At 42.6% G+C, this 20141-nt stretch overlaps 1 protein-coding gene across 1 annotated transcript in view; it reads left to right on the forward strand.

The window, feature by feature from the left end:
- LOC308611134 (transducin-like enhancer protein 1) overlaps positions 1-20141 on the forward strand; it is a 60475-nt gene that overhangs the window by 39382 nt on the left and 952 nt on the right. The window lies entirely within an intron of this gene.

Genomic DNA, 20141 nt, shown 5'->3' on the forward strand with positions numbered 1-20141 from the left:
ATGTATACAAAATTCTTCATTCATTCATCCATTGATAGACACTCCTGTTGTTTCCATATCTTGGCTATTGTAAAATAATGCTGTAGTGAATATGGGGGTGCATATGTATTTTTGAGTTAGTGTTTTTGTTTTCTTTGGATAAATACCCAGAAGTAGAATTACTGGGTCATATGGTAGTTATAGTTTTCATTTTTTGCAGAACCTCCATAATGTTTTCCACAGTGGCTGCACCAGTCTATATTCTTACCAACAGTGCACAAGGGTTCCCTTTTCTCCACATCCTCACCAATACTTGTTATTTCTTGGCTTGTTGATAATAGCCATCCTAACAGGTGTGAAGTGATATCACATTGTGGTTTTGATTTGCGTTTCCCTGACGACTCATGATGTTGACCTCCTTTTAGATTACTGATTCAGTCTTCTTACTAGTAATTGGTCTGTTCCTATTTTCTACTTAATCATGATTCTCTCTTCATAGTTGTATATTTCTGGGAATTTTTATTTCTTCTAGGTTGTCCAATTTCTTGGTGTATAATTTTTCATAGTAGTCTCTTATGATCCTTTGTATTTATGTTGTACCATTTGTGATATTTCCTCTTCTACTTCTGTTTTATTTATTTGAGTCCTCCCTTTTTTTCTTGGTAACTCTAGCTAAAGACTTGTCAATTTTGTTTATCGTTTCAAAGAACCAGCTCTAAGTTTCACTGAACTTCTGTATTGTCTTTTTGGTCTCTGTTTCTGCTGTAATCTTTGTGATTTCCTTACTTCTACTAACTTTGAGCTTCATTTGTTCTTCTTTTTCTACTTCCTTGAAGTGTAAAGTTTCTTGAGGTAGGTATTTATTGTTATGAACTTCTCTCTTACACCTGCTTTTACTGCATCCCCCAAATTTTGGCATATTTCCATTTTTGTTTGTCTCAAGGTATTTTTAAATTTCTCTCTTGATTTCTTCTTTGACCCATTGGTTGTTTTGTTCTTTTTTTCCCATGTTCACTCTTGTTTTAATTATATACAGCAGAGACCCTGACATTCAGAGTACCAAAAAAATCCCGTAACTACTGTTCCTACCAAATAGATATTTAACATATGATGCTTATTGAGAACCTACTGTGTACATGGGGCTCTGCTAAGTACGGGAGGGGTTGGTTACAAAGAAGTATAAGGCTTGCTCTCTGCCCTCAAAGAACTTACAACAAAAGGCTGATGAACTAAGGGACACGTGGGCAGGCAATATACAAGGTGTGATACATGTACAGGAAGGTGAGGCCGCTGTGATGTGATGGAGTTTGAAATCCAGACTTTGCTGCTTATTAGCTGTGTCAGCTTGAAAAGTTACTGAACCCCTCTGAGCTTCACTTTCCTCATTTGTAAAACGGACTACGAAGCCTACCTCGAAAGCTTATCATGATGTAAGGAGCTAAGGCACATGGAAATCTTAAGGTGTCGTTATTATGGTTTCTCTGTGCTAGATACTCAAGAACGGCTCCTGGATCTGTGGGATTTGGGTTTGGCTTTGAAGAATGGATAGGACTGAGAAAGCAGAGAGTTAGGGAAGGAAGCCATTCACCCAGAGCTCTCCGTAGGCAACAGCGTGACCTAAGTAGTGTTTGTCTTCCCGCTCTAGTATTTCATTACCACATCCTTACCCGAAAACCCCCTTTTCAGGATCCTGTTTTGCAGAGACACGTTGCTGCCACGACCTGAACCTTTCCTATGCGCCCCCCTCAGAGTCAGTCCCTCTGTGCCTTCCAAGGAAGCTGCTGTCTCGTCCAATAAGCCAGACAAAGTGGCAGTAGGTCTCAATTTACTGATCTGTAAAGTGGGGGTAACATTACCTCCCTTCCCTTCCTTAAGGTTTACTGTGAGAAGCAAACGATATCACTGATGTGGAAGCACTTTGTAATTGTGAGCTTCTAACTCCACAGGATGTTGTTAGGATGACAAACTCGGCTGCTGATTGAATCCAATTCGACGCTACGTGGAAAGATAGGCCTGACACAACATCTGGTCTGTAGGCTCTTTCTTGAGAAATGTCAAAAGGTATATATGATTAAATCAAAAGAGTGAAAAGAGATCATCTTTAAGGTCTGTTGTTCTCTCTTAGGGGAAAGTTTTTAACGTTTAAAAATCTAGAATCCATGACGTGTGCTTTGTAATCAACCCCCCAAAATGACCGTTGAGAGAAACGGGGTTCAGTCAGGCCAAGCAGGAGGGAGGAGAAGCACCTTGCCTGCTGCGGGTGTTGGGGGAGAGACCTGTGGACTGATGGAGTCTGGTAGCACTTGCCCGACATCTCAGCTGGTGGCCTCCTCTCTCACTAGCACTAGGCTAGTTTTCGCAACTCTAAAAAGAGCCGATTTTTACAAGCGTTTCCCAGTAGGTGGATTTTTTAGTTGTCCTTCTCTTTTCTGTCTGTAATGCTGTCTCCTCTGGGCAGTTTCCCCAGCACCTCCACTGGGTTTTATGACTGGATGGACATTGAGACTTTTATTCCTGTGGGTGTTGGGTTTCATTTTTATTCCTAAACCTTTATGGTCTTCTGGTCCCTTGCAGGCTGAAGCTTAAGGAGGGGCTGATTTTCCTAAAGCAGAGGCCGGTGGAGGCTCTTTGGGCTGAGCAGGAGCTGGAGCTGAAGCGGGAGGCGGAGCCGGAGCCCCGACCCATTGGTGTTTTAGTAGCATGTTGTTTAATCGCCACATAGTTTTGAATTTTCCAGCTTCCTTCATGTAATTAATTTTGGTTTCATACCATTGTACCTGGAAAAAAGGTACTTGATATGATTCCAGTCCTCTTAAATTTATTAAGACTTGTTTTTGGGGGGGCTTCCCTGGTGGCACAGTGGTTGAGAATCTGCCTGCCAATGCAGGGGACACGGGTTCGAGCCCTGCTCTGGGAAGATCCCACATGCCGCGGAGCAACTAGGCCCGTGAGCCACAACTACCGAGCCTGCGTGTCTGGAGCCTGTGCTCTGCAACAAGAGGGGCCGCGACAGTGAGAGGCCTGTGCACCGCGATGAAGAGTGGGCCCTGCTCGCCGCAACTAGAGAAAGCCCTCGCACAGAAACGAAGACCCAACACAGCCAAAAATAAATAAATAAATAAAATAAAATAAAATAAATAAATTAAAAAAGACTTGTTTTTTGGCCTAACATATTCTCTATCCTGGAAAATGTTTCATGTGTACTTGAGAAGAGTGTGTATTTGTGTTGCTTTTGTATGGAATTTTCTATATATACCTGTTAAGTTCATTTGGTCTAATGTGTCATTTAAGGCTGATGTTCCCTTATCGATTTTCTGTGTGAATGATCTATCCATTGATGTAAGTGGGGTTTTAAAATTCCCTACTATGGTATTGCTGTCTGTTTCTCTCTTTAGGTCTGTTAATGTTTGCTTTATATATTTAAGTGCTTCTGTGTTGGGTGCATATATATTTACATATGTTATATCCTCTTGTTGGAGTGACTCCTTTATCGTTATAAAACTCCCCTCCACTCCGCCTTATGACACACCTGGCTCTCCTTTGTGGAAGCCAGAGAGCCCTCAGGAAAGCAGACCAGGTGATACCTCAAGCTGGTCTCAAAGAAGTAGAAGTTTGATCGGGGTTTTTCATTGTCCCAGGATCCTCCCTTATAATCCTGTCCCAGGTCCAGTTCTCTCCCAGGACATTGACTACCCACATTCCAGATGGGGATAAAGAGGAAATTGTCAGGAAGGATGGTTCTTATCAGCTGGCCACTGTCACTTTCACCCCTTATTTGGAGATGCTTATCCTGTTGTTCTTCTCCTATTACCTCCATTTCATTAAGGCTTTTTTTTTTTTTCCTGAGGTTTTATCTTGTTCTTTCATTTGGAACATACACCTCTGTTTCTTCATTTTCTTGACCCTCTGTTTTGGTTTCTGTACAGTAGATGAAACAATCGCCTCTCTCAGCCTTGAAGGAGTGGCCTTGTGTAGGAGATGAAGCTTGTTGTTCAACCCTGCCCCAATGCTTTTTTGTCTCTCAAACCTTTGTGCTTATGCAAGCAGCCCATTACATTTTTAATAACTCCCAGTAATTGAGAATGTGCCAAGACCTGTCAGCATCCCTAATGGGAGGATCTCAGCCCCTAGATTCAGGCTGTTTAGAAGCCAGACCCTCAGGCAGTGGCTTTTTAAAGTATGAAAACGTACACAGATACATGTTTTGTAGGACCATAAGTGTAAGCTCTGCTGGCCAGGTGACCTGGCAGTCACAAAAATCAGGGCTCCAAACAAGTATATAAGCTCTTTCTGGGAGATACTGGTGAACTGGAACGAGGCAGAGGGAGAGTGCCAAGATGGCATCCACAGCCTGCATTCCTCATTCCGTAATTACGGAGAGCAGCTCCGTAATCCACTACATGTGTGCTGAACCTGAAGCCTGCCCCTCAGGCTGGAGCTCCAGGATAAGCCAAGCAGCCTCCTTCACAGATGACTAGGGTATGTGCATCAGTCTGCCTCCGGCTCAGTCCCTGGGCTGGCAGCCTGCCAAGAACCATCTCTGATTTGCTACAATCCCGTAGGATCCACAAATGCAAGTCCCCCTGTCCACCAGAGCCAGGCAATCAAGGGGCATCCCCTAGGCAGCAACTGCAAAAACTGGGGCGCCAGATACAAAAACCAAGGCAGTAGCCAAGTGTAAAGCTTCCTTCCAGGAGACACCGGCTCTCTGGAGGGCAGCAGAGGGAGAGCATGAAGACAGTGCCTGCCCTCCAAGTCCTCTGAAAAGGATTACAGTCAACCCCTAGATGTGTGTTTAATTAGAAGCTTGCCCCTCAGGCCACAGCCATGATGATAAGCTAATAGGTCTTCTTCACAGAAAGATAGGCTTCTGGGTCTGTTGCCTCTTGCTGTGCCCCGGGGGTGGTAGCTGCTGAAGAATTCTTTCTCCTTTGGTTGTGTGAGACCCACAAGTGTAAGCGCCACTGCCTGCCAGAGCCAGGTGATGGAGATGTGTACTCTGGCATCAGCTGCAAAAATTGGGGTATGAGCTCCTTTCTGGGTGACACTGATTTTTACAGTCCCAGGGGACCAGGAATGCAAGCTCCACTTGCCTCCAGAGCCAGGTGGTCAAGAGGTATCCCCCGCCCCAAGTGGCAGCCACAGAGATCTGGGCACCAGGCACATGGAAAGAGCTCCTTCTGGGAGAAGATACTGGTGCTCTGGAGCACAGCAAAGGGAGAGTGCGAAGATGGCCCCACCAGTCTCCATCCCTGGAGACTGTTCCAGCAGGCTTCTAGAGGTGTGTGTTAAATTAGATGCCTGCCCCTCAGGTCAACACTAATATAAGCAGGTGAGCCTCCTTCACGTTAAATCAGGGCTTGATTGGCTGCCTCTGAGCTGGGCCCGGGGGCGGGTACATCTGAGCACAGGGCCGCTTTAAGAGCTGGCTCTCAGATAGCTACAGCTCTGCGTCTGAAGATGTGAGCCCTGTTGGTTTTCCAAGTTAGGGCTTTTGGGGGCTCGTCTCTCAGGTGCAGGTCCTAAAAGGTGAGGTGTCCAATGTGGGGTTCAAACTCTTTCCTTCTTGGGGAGAAGCTCCGGGTTTTGAGTTTTCTCCTGGTTGTGGCTCACTGGGGTGAGCTGGGGGTGGCGTTTATATCGAGATTGTATGCCCGTTTCCATGTGGTTTCCTTCTTGTTTGCCAGATGTGTAGTGGTCATTCAGCCGGACTTGGACTTTAGGTTTTCTTTCTTTCTTTTTTTTTTTTTTTTGCGGTACACGGGCCTCTCACTGTTGTGGCCTCTCCCATTGCGGAGCACAGGCTCCGGACGCGCAGGCTCAGCGGCCATGGCTCACGGGCCCAGCCGCTCCGCGGCATGTGGGATCCTCCCCGGCCGGGGCACAAACCCGCGTCCCCCGCATCGGCACACGGACTCTCAACTGCGCCACCAGGGAAGCCCTAGGTTTTCTTAAGAGAAAAATTTTCCGTATGTAGCTGTGGACCCAGTGTGTCTGTGGGAGGAGGTGAGTTCAGGATTTTCTTATGTTGCCATCTTGAAACGGAACTTTTCTAGACTGAATTTTAAACACTCTTCAAATCATGCGACAGCTTGCTGCCTACAGGTTTTTAGAGAAAGTCATAGGAAACGAACTTTTTTTTTTTTTTTTTTTTTTTGCGGTACGCGGGCCTCTCACTGCCGCGGCTTCTCCGCCGCGGAGCACAGTCTCCGGACACGCAGGCTCAGCGGCCATGGCTCACGGGCCCAGCCGCTCGGGGCACAAACCCACGTCCTCTGCATCGGCAGGCGAACTCCCAACCACTGCGCCACCAGGGAAGCCCATGAAAGGAACTTTTTAAGTAGTATCAATGCTAAAAGAATTATCCTGGCGGCGTAAAACATTGTGAAGGTTTTCCAAAGTGCTCCTTGACACAGTAGGGCCTCCATGATTGAGATTTGAACTCCTGTGATCTGCTTAATACTGACAAGGTTATTGTAAGGGCTTTGTGCTCTCAAACATGAGCAGCATGTTATTACCCTAGATTTCAACAGAACTTCTGAAATGCCAAGAGTTTGCCTGCTGTTCCTAAGCTCGGAGAAATATAATCTGGTCCAGCAGGTCGGAGGACCTTACGTTTGGATGTGGCCCACCGTGAATGTGAAATGCTAAGTCTTCATAGCCAGATCATTTGAAATGGCCTTTCAGTTCTTAATTAGTAGATGCTTTCTCTACCACTGACTACCTGGGAGTGACGTGAAGGAGAATTTGCCTAGTTTGCAGGGGGGCGCCTGGGAGAGCCATTATCACTCACAGTGTGTTAGAAATGAAAGACTGAAGAAAAGCTGATTAAAGCCCCAGCAGCTGCCTTCACAAATGAACTTCAGGAGAAAAAGCAGTTTAGTGTAAACGTGGCAAGTCTTCATATTGGAGCTTGATGAAATTAAAGGCAATGCCAGGTAATATAAACCACTGTTGAATCTTTCTTTTATTAAAACTGGGTTAAAACAAGGAGTAGAAATTTGTCAGGTGCAGTAATTACTTTGGTACTTTACTGATGAAAGCTCTCTTGGGCAAAGCCCTCCTCATCTCTTTTCCATTTCCTCCTAAGTTAGACTTTCAGCTGCTAGAAGAGAATAAATAAGAGCTAAGAAGAGGGTAACTTCAAAGCCTATCCATTTATGCATTAAATATTTCTAAGGGTAATACTGGTGATGTTTTCCCTCACTCTTTCAGTTGCCCTGAGTTACTACCTTGAGAAAATTTCTAGATTATTTGGTCAATTATATTCTTAGGGGAACAGAGAAACATACATGTTGGTGACCATAGAAACAGGAAAAAAAACCTCTGATGAGACAACATCTGTTGCATGTGAAAATACTATAACCCAGCTGTTGCGGCTAAAGCAGGAGATGGAAGAAGGATACTGGGGCAGTAATAGTGGGATAAAAGAAACTGATAAAGAAGAGAAAAGTCTGTGAGGTCCTTGCTTGTAGTGTGGTCTTTGAAGCAGCATAAATGTCACCTGGAAGAAATCACCTGTTAGAAATGCAGAATCTCAGGCCTTACCCCAGAATACTGAGTCAGAGTCTGCCTTTTAACGTGATCTGCAGGTGATTCATATGAACATTCCAGTTTAAAAAACTCTTGATCTATGGGCAGCCCTATAGATGCCCATCTAAGTGCTCTCAAAGCCAGGGAGACCTATACAATTCAGAGGATATCCACAGCTTCTCAGAAGGCATTTGCAGAGGGCATGCCAGTGGAAGGAATTACACATTCAGTGCTGGTGAAGATAGCAACAAATAGCTAGAGAAATAGAAATTCACAGGAAATCTTTAATTTTTAAAATTTTATTTAAGTGTAGTTGACTTACAATGTTGTGTTAATTTCTGCTGTACAGCAGTGACTCAGTTATACATATATCTATTCTTTTCCATTATGGTTTATCACAGGATTTTTTAAAATAAATTTTATTTTATTTAGTTTTTTTTTAATTTTTGGCTGCATTGAGTCTTCGTTGCTGTGTGCGGGCTTTCTCTAGTTGTGGTGAGCAGGGGCTACTCTTTGTTGCGGTGCATGGGCTTCTCATTGTGGTGGCTTGTTGCGGAGCACAGGCTCTAGGCACACAGGCTCAGTAGTTCTGGCTCGCGGGCTCTAGAGCACAGGCTCAGAAGTTGTGGTGCACGGGCTTAGTTGCCCCGCGGCATGTGGGATCTTCCTGGACCAGGGCTCGAACCCATGTCCCCTGCATTGAATCCCCCAGGCGGATTCTTAACCACTGTGCCACCGGGGAAGTCCCTATCACAGGATATAGACTATAGTTCCCTGTGCTATACAGTAGGACCTTGTTGTTTATCCATTCTGTATATACTAGTTTGTACCTGCTAATCCTAAACTCTCAATACTTCCCTCCCCTACCTCCACTCCCCTTTGGCAACCACAAGTCTGTTCTCTGTCTGTGAGTCTCTGTTTCGTAGATATGTTCATTTGTGTCATGGACAAGAAATTTTTAGAGTTAAGGCAAGAAAGCTCTCTGATTTAAGGACTGAAATGGTGCAGTAGTAGAAAGGAGTTAAAACTCTTTGCAGTGTATTTACTTGCTATGAAAAAAGGCACCGAATGATCCAAACAAGGGCAGCATGGCTGAGTGTGAGACGTGGAGCTACTGGAAGCAGAAGGGACACTCAGCACCAGGCAGCAAGACAGGGGTGTGGTCCAGGATAAAGATCTGCTTCTAATCAATTTTTGCTCATAGCTTTTGTAGTGAGGTGGAGTTAACAGTAAACCCAGACCATGGTCATCCACGTTAATTCTTAGTAATTTACTGCATATCCTTATCTATTCCCATGTGCACTTAAATTAACTCTTGAATAAACTCTACATAATTTGTTCGTAAATAGGTTTTGTTTCTTCACAAGCGTGGGTTCATTTCCCAGCTTTTATCTGCCGTGTGACTTTGACCACCTGTATCTTAGCCTCACTTGCCTGTTTCTTCAGCTTTAAAATGGGGATAACAGTAGTACTCACCTCAGAGGTTTGTTTGAGAGTTAAATGAATTAGTACATGTTATTTGCTTAAAAGAGCACCTGACATCTAGTTAGGGCTTAATAATTATTAGTTGTGATTATTATAAAGTCTTGAAATAAAAGTATCCATTCAGATACTTAAGGAGAGGCAGCTGAACCAGGAGGATTTAACCAGCACTGGCAATCACTCTGCTAGGACAGGTCACCTCAGTTAGACATACTATTTTTAGATGCTCCAGACCTTAAATATGGATAATAACACAAAAATCAGATAGGATTTTGAGTAGTCATAACTTAAATGTATTCTTATATACCTAAGGAATGAACTCCCTGGAAATGGAAAATCCATTACTTACCTTTGCTTCCAGAAATCTCTTTCATTTTCTTGGGTCCTTTCCTATCCTTACTCATAGAAAGTACATGGAAGGCCAAGTCCATACCAGTAGTTCTTGGATAAATAGTGATAGCTGAAGTATTGTGGCTGAATTTCACTCCTTTAAAAATTGACTGAGGAATTGAACTTAATTTGTAGCTGTATTATGCATCTTGATCCAGGTGACAGGAATGCTAGAAAATGATGTAGTGAAATTGTAAAACGTTTAGGATCAGCTGGATCTCATTAAGGATGAGCTATTTGTGCTTAAAACCTACTTGAGTGAAAAATGTTTTTCTCAACTACTTTGCAGTAGTTTTTCACGTGCATTTGGAAGATTTTCCTCTTCCTGCTCCTTCTGCTTTCTTGAGGGGCATTTCTGCAAGGAAATGTCATTATAAACACCATTTGTCATAGGTGATGGCAAGAATCTCCAAAAGCAATGCATTTGAATAGCTCTCCTTGAAGAGGCAGGACAGTGATGGAAAGTAAATAAGTTTGACCCATGTTATAGACCGGATATCTGACAACTTTTCCTTCTGGTCGTGGTTCTGCTCTGACGTTGCTGTCAGCCCCCTTCTCGAAGCCTCTGTGTCCCATCTATGAAATCTGAACTAAAATATAAAATCACATATTCAACCAACTTAAAATTCTAGGCCTCTATGATTAGGACCCTACACAGAGGAATTATGAAAAGCATTTCTAACCGATTAGTTAAATTTCCCCTGGTTTAGGAGAATTGGGGTCAGGGACCAACACGAGACTACCCTGGGGAGAAATGCAGGTCTTTTCCTGAATATACTTTACTTGGGTAAATGTAATTTCTGAGAATAATTTCTTTTCTTGATTTTTTTCCTTCAGTCTGGGGCCACGTTGGTCAGCCTTTTTTTTTTTTTTTTTGCGGTGCGTGGGCCTCTCACTGTTGTGGCCTCTCCCATTGCAGAACACAGGCTCCGGACGCACAGGCTCAGCGACCATGGCTCACGGGCCTAGCCTCTCCGCAGCATGTGGGATCTTCCCGGACCGGGGCACGAACCCGTGTCCCCTGCATCGGCAGGCGGACTGTGCCACTAGGGAAGCCCGGTCAGCCTTTTCGTAATATGAATTTTTATTTTCAAAATGGACTTTCTCACATCTCTCTCTGTACTACTGAAGATGTTGACAATCTATACAAAACCAGGAGAAAGAGGTCTTTGGGACGCTAATGCATTACACTCAGTCTCTTGGCCCAGGTGGCCCAGGTTTGGTGAGGAGGACATGGCAAAGATGCAAGGAAGTCCTGAGCCTGCAGGGATTACTGTAATTGAATTCCTGGGCAGCCCCTTGCTGCCTTCCAGCCCAGGCACACGTCTTTGCCTTTTTTCTATCTTCTGGCTTCCATAAATAATCCGCAAAGTGGACAGTTGGCGGCCAGAAAATCAATTGGCCCTTATATCTTCTCTAATTAATTTCTCATTGCCAAGCATTCGCAAGGCATTTGTAGGGAATAAACTAACTCTTCTACCTGTTACGGTGCTTTTGATAGATGACAAGACATAGATAGATTCAGGGTGGAACAAACAGGTAAAGTTCTATAGCTGAGTACACTCTATCTGGACTTCCTTTTATCTTGTGTAACTGTAGAGTACGATGTTTTCCCAAATACCATATTATTAATATAAATAATAATTAATTTAAATATGTTATCTTTTTTTAACTCTACTTTTTTAAAACTACATTTGTGTTGTGTGACAGAAACTGTGGGTATTATAAGTAAATAGAAAATAGGGATGACAAAATGAAAAGTAAACTCATAAAGTACATGAACATTCCTAAGGCTTTGAAACATGCCTGTGAGGAGACCAGCAGACACATATATTGGGTGCTCAAGAAATATTTAATGGATGAATGGAATTTTCCAAAACAGTTATTTGTATTTCTTCCCACCGTCAGCTTAGGAGATAACCTATTTGTTTTATACTTGCCAATGTTGTTCAATTCTTTTCCTTTTTTTTAACAATTTAAGTGATATATTCTTACTACACACCTATGAGAATGGCTAAAATTAAAGTATTAAAAATACCAAATGCTGGTGAGAATGTAGAGCAACAGGAACTGTCATCCATTGCTGGTGAGAATGCAAAATTGTACAGCAACACTAGAAAACGGCTTGACAGTTTCATATAAAGGTAAACAGATACTTATCATAAGACTCTGCAAGCACACTCCTAGGTATTTGCCCAAGAGGGATGAAGATTCGTGTTGATATAAAAACTCTACACAAATGCTTAGAGTAGCTCTATTCATAATCACCCTAAACTAGAAACAGCCTAAATGTGGGCTTCAGTGGGCAAGTGAATAAACAGACTGCTGCATTCATGTGATGGAATTCTACTCAGCAGTATAAAGAACAAATTTTTGATGCACATAACAACTTGGATAATCTCAAAGGCACTATGCTGAGTGAAAGAAGCTAACCTCAAAAGACTACATAGAGCATGATTTTCTCAAGGAATCAGAACTACAGTTGACCCTTGAATAATATGGGAATTAGGAATGCCAACCCCCCACAAGTCAAAAATCAGAATATGACTTTAGAGTTAGCCTTCCTCATCCACGGTTTTGCATTGGCAGATTCAACCAACCTTGGATCGTGTAGTACTGTAGAATTTACCATTGAAAAAAAAGCCCTATATAAGTGGACCTGCGCCATTCAAACCCATGTTGTTCAAGGGTCATCCGTATAGTGATGGGGAGTAGGTCAGTGGTTGCTAGGGGTTTGAGGCCAGGAGAGTGTGTGACTATAAAGTGAGAGCAATGGGGAGTTTTTTTGGGTGTAATGAAACTGCTCTGTATCCTGACTGTGCTGATGGTTACATGAACCCATACATGTGCTATAATTTATAAAAGTGTACCTCAAAAATGAGCCAATTTTATGGTATCATAATTTTTTTAACACAATTTTTAATTAATTAATTGATTTATTTTTGCTGTGTTGGGTCTTCGTTTCTGTGCGAGGGCTTTCTCTAGTTGTGGCAAGCGGGGGCTACTTTTCATCGCGGTGCGCGGGCCTCTCACTATCGCGGCCTCTCTTGTTGGGGAGCACAGGCTCCAGACGCGCAGGCTCAGTAGTTGTGGCTCACGGGCCTAGTTGCTCCGCGGCATGTGGGATCCTCCCAGACCAGGGCTCGAACCCGTGTCCCCTGCATTAGCAGGCAGATTCTCAACCACTGCGCCACCAGGGAAGCCCCAGTATGATAAGTTTTAAAACAAAGTGAAAAAAATATACATTCTTATTGAAGACTATTAAACAATAGGAAGCGTAAAAGTAAAATGGAGTCTTCACTCCTCACCTCCCTAACTCATACCAGGATGTGTATCCTTTCAGAGCTATCTATGCTGTTCTGACAGGCTGAGAGTTGCTGGGAAAGACATCAACTCAGGAGCCACATGGCCTTGATTTGTCCCAGCCCCTCCACTTAATTGTAGCTTTGTGACTTTGGGCAAGTTACTTAACCTCTCTGTTTCTCATGTTTCTCTTATGTACAAAATGGTGCTTATAGCTTGTTTACATAACAAGCACTGTAAGCATTTGCCATTTTTACTATAGGATCATGCGACATGCACACGTAAAATCGGTTTGTATTTGTATCGTTTTGACATCTTTCGTTCATTTGACATTACATAATTAATATCTTTCCATGTCAGTATATAAAGATCTTCCCTACTTCTGTGAATTCCAAAGGCTGCATAGTAGTAGTCTATTATATATATATGAATTAAAATATATTTAATATTACATATTATTTATAAATATATATTTAATACATTCATATTAAATTTAATATTATATATCCTATTTATAATATAATATATTTAATAATGTTCTTATTGATGAAGGCACCCTTTTTAACCTAAACTGGTTTTTTATTTTTGAAAAATTTTCTCTACCAATCGGATCCCAATGTGCTCGCAATCTTCCAGGATTTGTTCACAGTTCATAGTTTACTGCTGGTACCCTTTTCTCCCTTCTCATCCTCTTCTTCCCCTTTCTCCTTCTTTTAAAAATCTTTTCCATAAGTTCCGTGGGCTTTTCGGGAGGCATTGGACGTGATGTGTGTCTTCAGTCCGTCATCTTGAATCAGAAGCTCTTACCCGCCTAACATCCTTTCTTAAACCCATCTTATGAGTCAGGGGAAGTATTGAGGCAGAAGATTGCAGTGCTTAGGGAGAAAACTGAACTTAAGCTGGGAAATTTGAGTGTGAATTCTGCTTAGCCATCCATTAGCTGGCTGAAGGTGGGCATTCACTTCACATTCTCTGGTTCTCAGTTTCAACTGTAAAATGATATGCTTAGACTAGATGAACTCTAAAATTCTGTTACCTCCACTTACAAAATGGTGACACTAAGGCTCACAGAAATGATTTGCCAGTGGTCATCCAGGAAGTGAGATGTAGACTTGAGTCTTGAACACGTGTCTTAGGATTTCAAATCACAGGTGCACCAAGCCAACCTGAGCAATGCCACCTCAAGAACTGAGAGTGAAGGGGACACATCTCTCTGAGAGCCATTTCCTACCATGTGTGGACGTGGGCACGTGTGCCCCCACACAGAGGCTGTCCCAGGAGGTCGCCTCGTGGCTCTTATACGCCTGCCCTCCAGTGGACAGAGCTGTGTTCTAGAACGTTGCCTGCTCCTCCTCTCGTGGGGCGGGGGCGGGGGTGTAGCTCGGCTTTGGCCCAGCACTGAGAAGCAGCCCTGTACAGATGGTGGTGCGGCTGCGTGCACAGTGGTCGGGCCTCCCAGCACTGGAGAGCATGGCTGAGCTGGTTCCGAACTCGCTCTGACAACATTCCTCTCCTGGCAGCCATGTAATCTCTCCTCCAGCCTTGTGCAAGCAAATGGCTTTGCAGCGGCTCCCCTCAGTCCTGGTGTAAGCAAGGTACAAGCATCAGGGCTGTGCCTTTGTATACATTTCCCTTATTTGGATCTTTCCACAAGGCCTTCCCTAGATGTCAATTTCCTCCTTCCTTTCCATGGATTTCCCTTTGGGTTGTATGAACACGGTTTTTCTTTTTAGTCAATATTAGGATGACTTTTAAAAATTTGCAGCAAAACCCCTAACTCCTCTAAACACACAAACAAACAAGCCAACAGAAAATCAAACCAGCAAACAGACGCATCCTACAAATCCATTAAAAGTGCTTCTTCAACACAATCTCATCAGCCTCTAGTTAGGGGACGGTGTGCTTGTTTCTTACACGGTTTAAGAATTGAGTGCTCGTCTGTTGCCCCACACCTTTAGCTTCTTTGGAACATGAGCTTCTGGAGTTCTGATCTGTCACTTCATTCTTTCTGGCCGCCTCCTTCCTTCTCCTTTACCTGGTTCTGTCCATTCCCTGAGTCTCATGCAATTATACCATCTGGCCGACCTTTTGGTTACTCCAGACCAGCTGTTCTCAACTCTGGCTGCACGTTAGAATCACTTGGGGGTTGAATTTGTCTTTGTTGGATTCTAGGTGTGCATATATTTAAACATACCTTAAGTGACCTGTACACAGAGGGGGTAAGAAATGGATAACATCTGTTAAATGGGATCAACTCCTTCCTTTTTCTACCTACCTAATCTAGCTTCTTTCCTCTTTTGGTAATTCTCAGAGAGAAAATAGGGGGTTCCCTTGGGCGGTTGTTGGCTTTCAAGCCTTTGATCTGACAATGCATTCATAACTCTCTGGGAGTGTGGTACCCACCCTACAGGCTTATAGTCACTCTTAGAGGTCACAGGATGAACACGAGGTACAGCATGATTTTTCGCTTGCTTTATAATTTTCTCTATATCACTCTTTCATTCATAGTTTAGAAACAGTAGATGAATTATGTAGGCTTTTTAGACTCCTCAATAAAAGGAGAAGGGGAAAGGGAGCTCTAGGTTGAAGAAATTTGCATAGAAAGAAAGTATGCCCCAGTCACTGCACATTTCAAGATATGTGATATCAGTATTTGAAATGTTTTTGAGTCTGGTTCTTTTTAAAATACTTAGGGGCATCCTGGCTGTAAAGACACAAGGCATTTTGCACAGGTTGTATGTTTAAGCTCATGGGAGGAGAGTCATAAAGCCCATCTTCCATATCCACCTTCTGTTGGGTATTGAGAAAACTCTTTTCTCTTCGTCTAAGCACCTGTGTTGAATTTGGTAGCTGTGGTGTTTGGACTGATTCAGCAGTAATTAATCTCCAGGCTAATTATGAGCTCTGTTGTCATTTTGCTAGATGTAATTAAACTGCATAGCTGGAGAAAGTTGGGGAACTCTGGTTTCCAAGAAAACTCTTCCCTGTAACTTGGCAAGGAGCTCAAGAGTGTCAACATAATCAGCCAATTAAATATAAGCTGGAAGCCCGATGTCCTTCAGGATGAGTTTCCATGAAGAAGACAAGTGTATGTTCACAAGAGGCACCTGCTGTTTTACTGCTGCCTTTTTGGAAAGAGCTTGGAGTATTCTAGAGGTTTTCTCTCATTAATCCTCTTGATAGCTTTATTAAACAGGAAGCAGAGCAAACATTTTAGTCCCTTTCAAACAGATGAGATGATTAACATCGTGAAGGTCAACTGTCTTGTCAAAGAGCATAGTGACCACAGGTCAGAAGAAATTTCAGTAATGTATTTCCTTTAAAAATGTGATGATTGTCTACATAGATTTCTATAGCAACCATCAAATACATGATTATACTAGCATAAAGATATGAATTGGTGAATAAATTCTTTAAGTCTTTTGGGGCCAAGGTTCTGTTCCATTTTTTAGTCTAGGGTAAGGAGATACCCTAACAAACGTGGGTGTTGCTGAATCACACTGGCCTTGGCCTTGCTCAGAAGGGCCACTTTGAAGAGATGAGGAAGAAGGTGCATCTGGTCCGTCTTTCCATAAAAATCAGCCCTGGTAACCTGTTTGGCAAATAAGTTGCAGGCTTCCAATGCCTGACATAGGTAGAAAGACATATCGTACTTTGTTATTTTAAACAGGTTTTAATGCTTTACTCTATCTCTGAGCAGACTCTTTGCCTTGGTGTGCACAGACTACATGGTCAAGGAGAAAGCATTTAAAGCATGGGACAGCTACTCTCGTTGCTGTGTTTCCAAAAGCATGTGTGGGTGTGTACATGGGCTCCACCAGTGATACTCAAGAACTCAGGATGATTTGGGGAGGTACATTGACTCATATAGGTAGAGTTTTATACTGTTGGATATTTTTCATAGTTTTATTTATGGCAAGGGATTTCCATTTAAAAGAGTAAGGAATAAGAATGTCCTGTTGAAAATAAATTTATCTAAGTAAAACTGTGACCCATATAATTGTTAAATAAATAATGATATGGGTAACGTGTGGGTAGAGGCACAATTATGAAGGTGGCACTCGAATGACTAAGGTTTAGGTCACAGGGGCCTCTATCCGTTCTCTCCTACTCCTGGTAAGAGATTTACCTTCTTGATTCCTTTGCCTCTACAGTAATTCCACTTTGTTAAAGGTGGGTCAGATAAGAAAACTAATGTGTTGTACCATTAAGTCACAAATATGTATTCCGTTGCTATTGCAATAATGAAAAGATAAGGAAAACCACACTTAAACTCTGCCTTGAGTCTCCGAATTAATTTTAGTGCCCAGTCATTTGACTAACAAAAGTTTGGGTCTTACAAACATATGACTTAGTGCCTATAATAACCACAGATTATGATTATTCCCTGAGAGTGTTTCTTCTTTCCCTGCTCTGCTGAAAACAAACAGCCATAGTAAAAACTCGGTTTCTTCCTAACCATGGACAAACTAAATGGCAAGAGATCCAGGCTTTGCATATTGACTTTGGCTTTGGAAAAATAAGGGAAACTCTAAAGGACAATATGCCAGTCCACATTTCCTGACACACACAACACGGATAATCTCACTTACCTTGTGCTAAGTGAAAGAAGCCAAACTCAAAATGTTACATACTTGTTGATTACATTTATATGACTTTCTGGACAAAGTCAAACTATGGGGACAGAAAACTTATTAGTGATTGTCAGGGGGCTACAGGTTGACTTCCAAGGGGCAGGGAAAAATTTTCAGGATGCTGGAACTATTCTCTCTCTTCATTATGGTGGAGGTTGTAAGACTATATCCATTTGTCAAAACTCTTAGAACTGTACGCTAGAAAGGGTGAATTTTACTGGCTGTAAATTATACCTCAATAAACCTGACCGAAGAACAAATAAATGTTCTTAGTGTTCCATAAGAAGAATTACAAGTAAAATATGAAATAATAGTCAAAGCAAAACGAAAAGCCACAAATACCTGCAAATCATTTCTTGAGGGTGGAGAAAATCAGTCTCAAATTGCAAATTGATTTACCTTGATAGACAGCCTCTTAATCTGTATGTCTAGAGTGAAAATATCAAGTGTATCCTTTTATACAAACTGTTTCCATTCAATCTTTTTTTTTGTTCACGACTAGATTCATTTCAGCCCTACTGCTCCTCATAGTTTGAACAATTTATCATGGCAAAGCGTGCTTTCTCTGGTCGGGTATTATATTAGTACATCGCTGTCAATGATTGCCCTGTAGCAGTTTTTTCATATAAAACACACTCTACCTTTGGTACAATTAGGGAATGCCTAAGAGTGGAAATGATGGAGAAATTAGGAACATACAAACTTTTGGAGATAACGTACTCCGAATTAGTTCGGAATGGCCAACTTTTAAAATAGTGTGATCAGGTAGAGATAAGGTTTGTAGCCCCTCTTACCTTGCATGTCCCCCTGTCCCCATGCTCATGAGATTGTATGGAAAATTTTGGCTCCCCTGGGTGTCTTCAGTGTGTGAGTTCCTTAGGAGCAAGAGACATATTCATTTTTGTATCCTATTTCCTAGCACAGTGCTTGTAGGAACTAAAAATTGCTTCTGAATGAATAAGTGAAAACTTATGGCTTTCTAATGATCTTAAATGAATCATTACCATGTAAAAACGGACTTTTGCAAGGAGTTGGGCAAGTGACATGAATTCTGACATGCCAAGATGGACACATGAGGCCATATGTCTGTGATACTGTAGGTGTAGCTTTTCTTGGAGGCATGTGGCTGGACTTGAAGTCTTCTTGAAACTTGTTCTAGTTGCTGGTTGGTTAAAGTAAGAACTACTCAAAGCTTTTAATGCATTAATTAAAATTTGTTTAAAGTAGTATAATAATGAAAATTAAGTCATTTAGGAAAAAAATGATGCATTTTTAAAGGTTCCTCTGCCTTGCAAATATAATGAATTATCAAAGGTTACACATATTTTATAGACACTGTTTTCTTTCTTTTTCTTTTTTTTTTTTTTGCAGTATGCGGGCCTCTCACTGTTGTGGCCTCTCCCGTTGCGGAGCACAGGCTCCAGACGCGCAAGCTCAGCAGCCATGGCTCACGGGCCCAGCCGCTCCGCAGCATGTGGGATCTTCCCGGACCGGGACACGAACCCGTGTCCCCTGCACCGGCAGGCGGACTCCCAACCACTGCGCCACCAGGGAAGCCCTAGACACTGTTTTTATAGGACTAATTGACTTTCTTTTGAAGCACTGGTATATTGTTGCCAATTCAGATCATTCCATAGTTCAAATAAGAGGTCCCTTTTCCTCATGGCTTTTTAGGGAAGTCTTTTAAAGTAATACATGAAAATCTGATTAATATATAGTCTGGTTTTCATAATTGTATCTGTTGTGATTCAAGGACTGATTTAAGATTTCTATTTCATTTTATTTTTCTTGTTTTGTGGCAATCACAGACAGTTAGCCATGTTCACCTTCTGATACCTATGACACAATTTTCATATCACAGAAGGCAGAACTCACCTTACCAAGCCCTCAGGATTGTTTACTGATTATAGACTCAGTTAATTCTTCTCAAACAGTGCAAACAGTCAAGGTCAGCTCCTTTTTGTTGATTTGTTTCCAAGAGGCCTCGTAGGATACTGCCCACCTCTGTAGCTCCATTTCACAATTGATCTTGGCTGTGTTTCCCTTCACACATTGTATTTATCATCATTTCACTTATCCCAGACTTACTAATCAATACATCAATTAACAAATATTTGCTGAGTTCTTTTTGTGGTGGCACATGATATTTATCTTGCCCAGGAGACATTGCCTTTCCTATGGTAACTACATTTAGGTTTCCCTTTGGGGCGTCTCTCCCTACATCTCTCAGTCATGTGCTTTGGAAGCAGCAGAGCTCCAGCAGTGGGCACATGACTCAGACTGGCCAATCAGTGTAGTCCATTTCTCTGGCCCCAGTGAATTGTGTGGTGATGGGCACACGACATGAAACAGTCCATTAGGAATGAATTCCATGACTTTGGACTAAAACTGTTGGGAAGAGAAGCTGTCTTTCTCCCAGGGTTACTAACCAGGTGCAGTATTTCTGGGGCTATCTTTAATCCCACTATTAGAGGATCTTTGAAGAAGGAAGCCAATATAGAGAAAACCAGACCCAAGGAATGGAGAAAGAAATTCTTATGTCCCTTTAAAAAGCCTGATCCGGGCTTCCCTGGTGGCGCAGTGGTTGAGAGTCTGCCTGCCGATGCAGGGGACATGGGTTCGTGCCCCGGTCTGGGAGGATTCCACATGCCGCGGAGCGGCTGGGCCCGTGAGCCATGGCCGCTGAGCCCGTGCGTCCGGAGCCTGTGCTCCGCAACGGGAGAGGCCACAACAGTGAGAGGCCCGCGTAGCAAAAAAACAAAAAACAAAAAAGCCTGATCCAACTGTGTCTGAAGCTGATATCAGGCTACACGTGTACCT

This window comes from Mesoplodon bidens (assembly GCF_964165515.1).
Source record: "Mesoplodon bidens genome assembly, contig: HAP1_SCAFFOLD_653, whole genome shotgun sequence".
In the NCBI taxonomy this organism is placed as follows: domain Eukaryota; kingdom Metazoa; phylum Chordata; class Mammalia; order Artiodactyla; family Ziphiidae; genus Mesoplodon; species Mesoplodon bidens.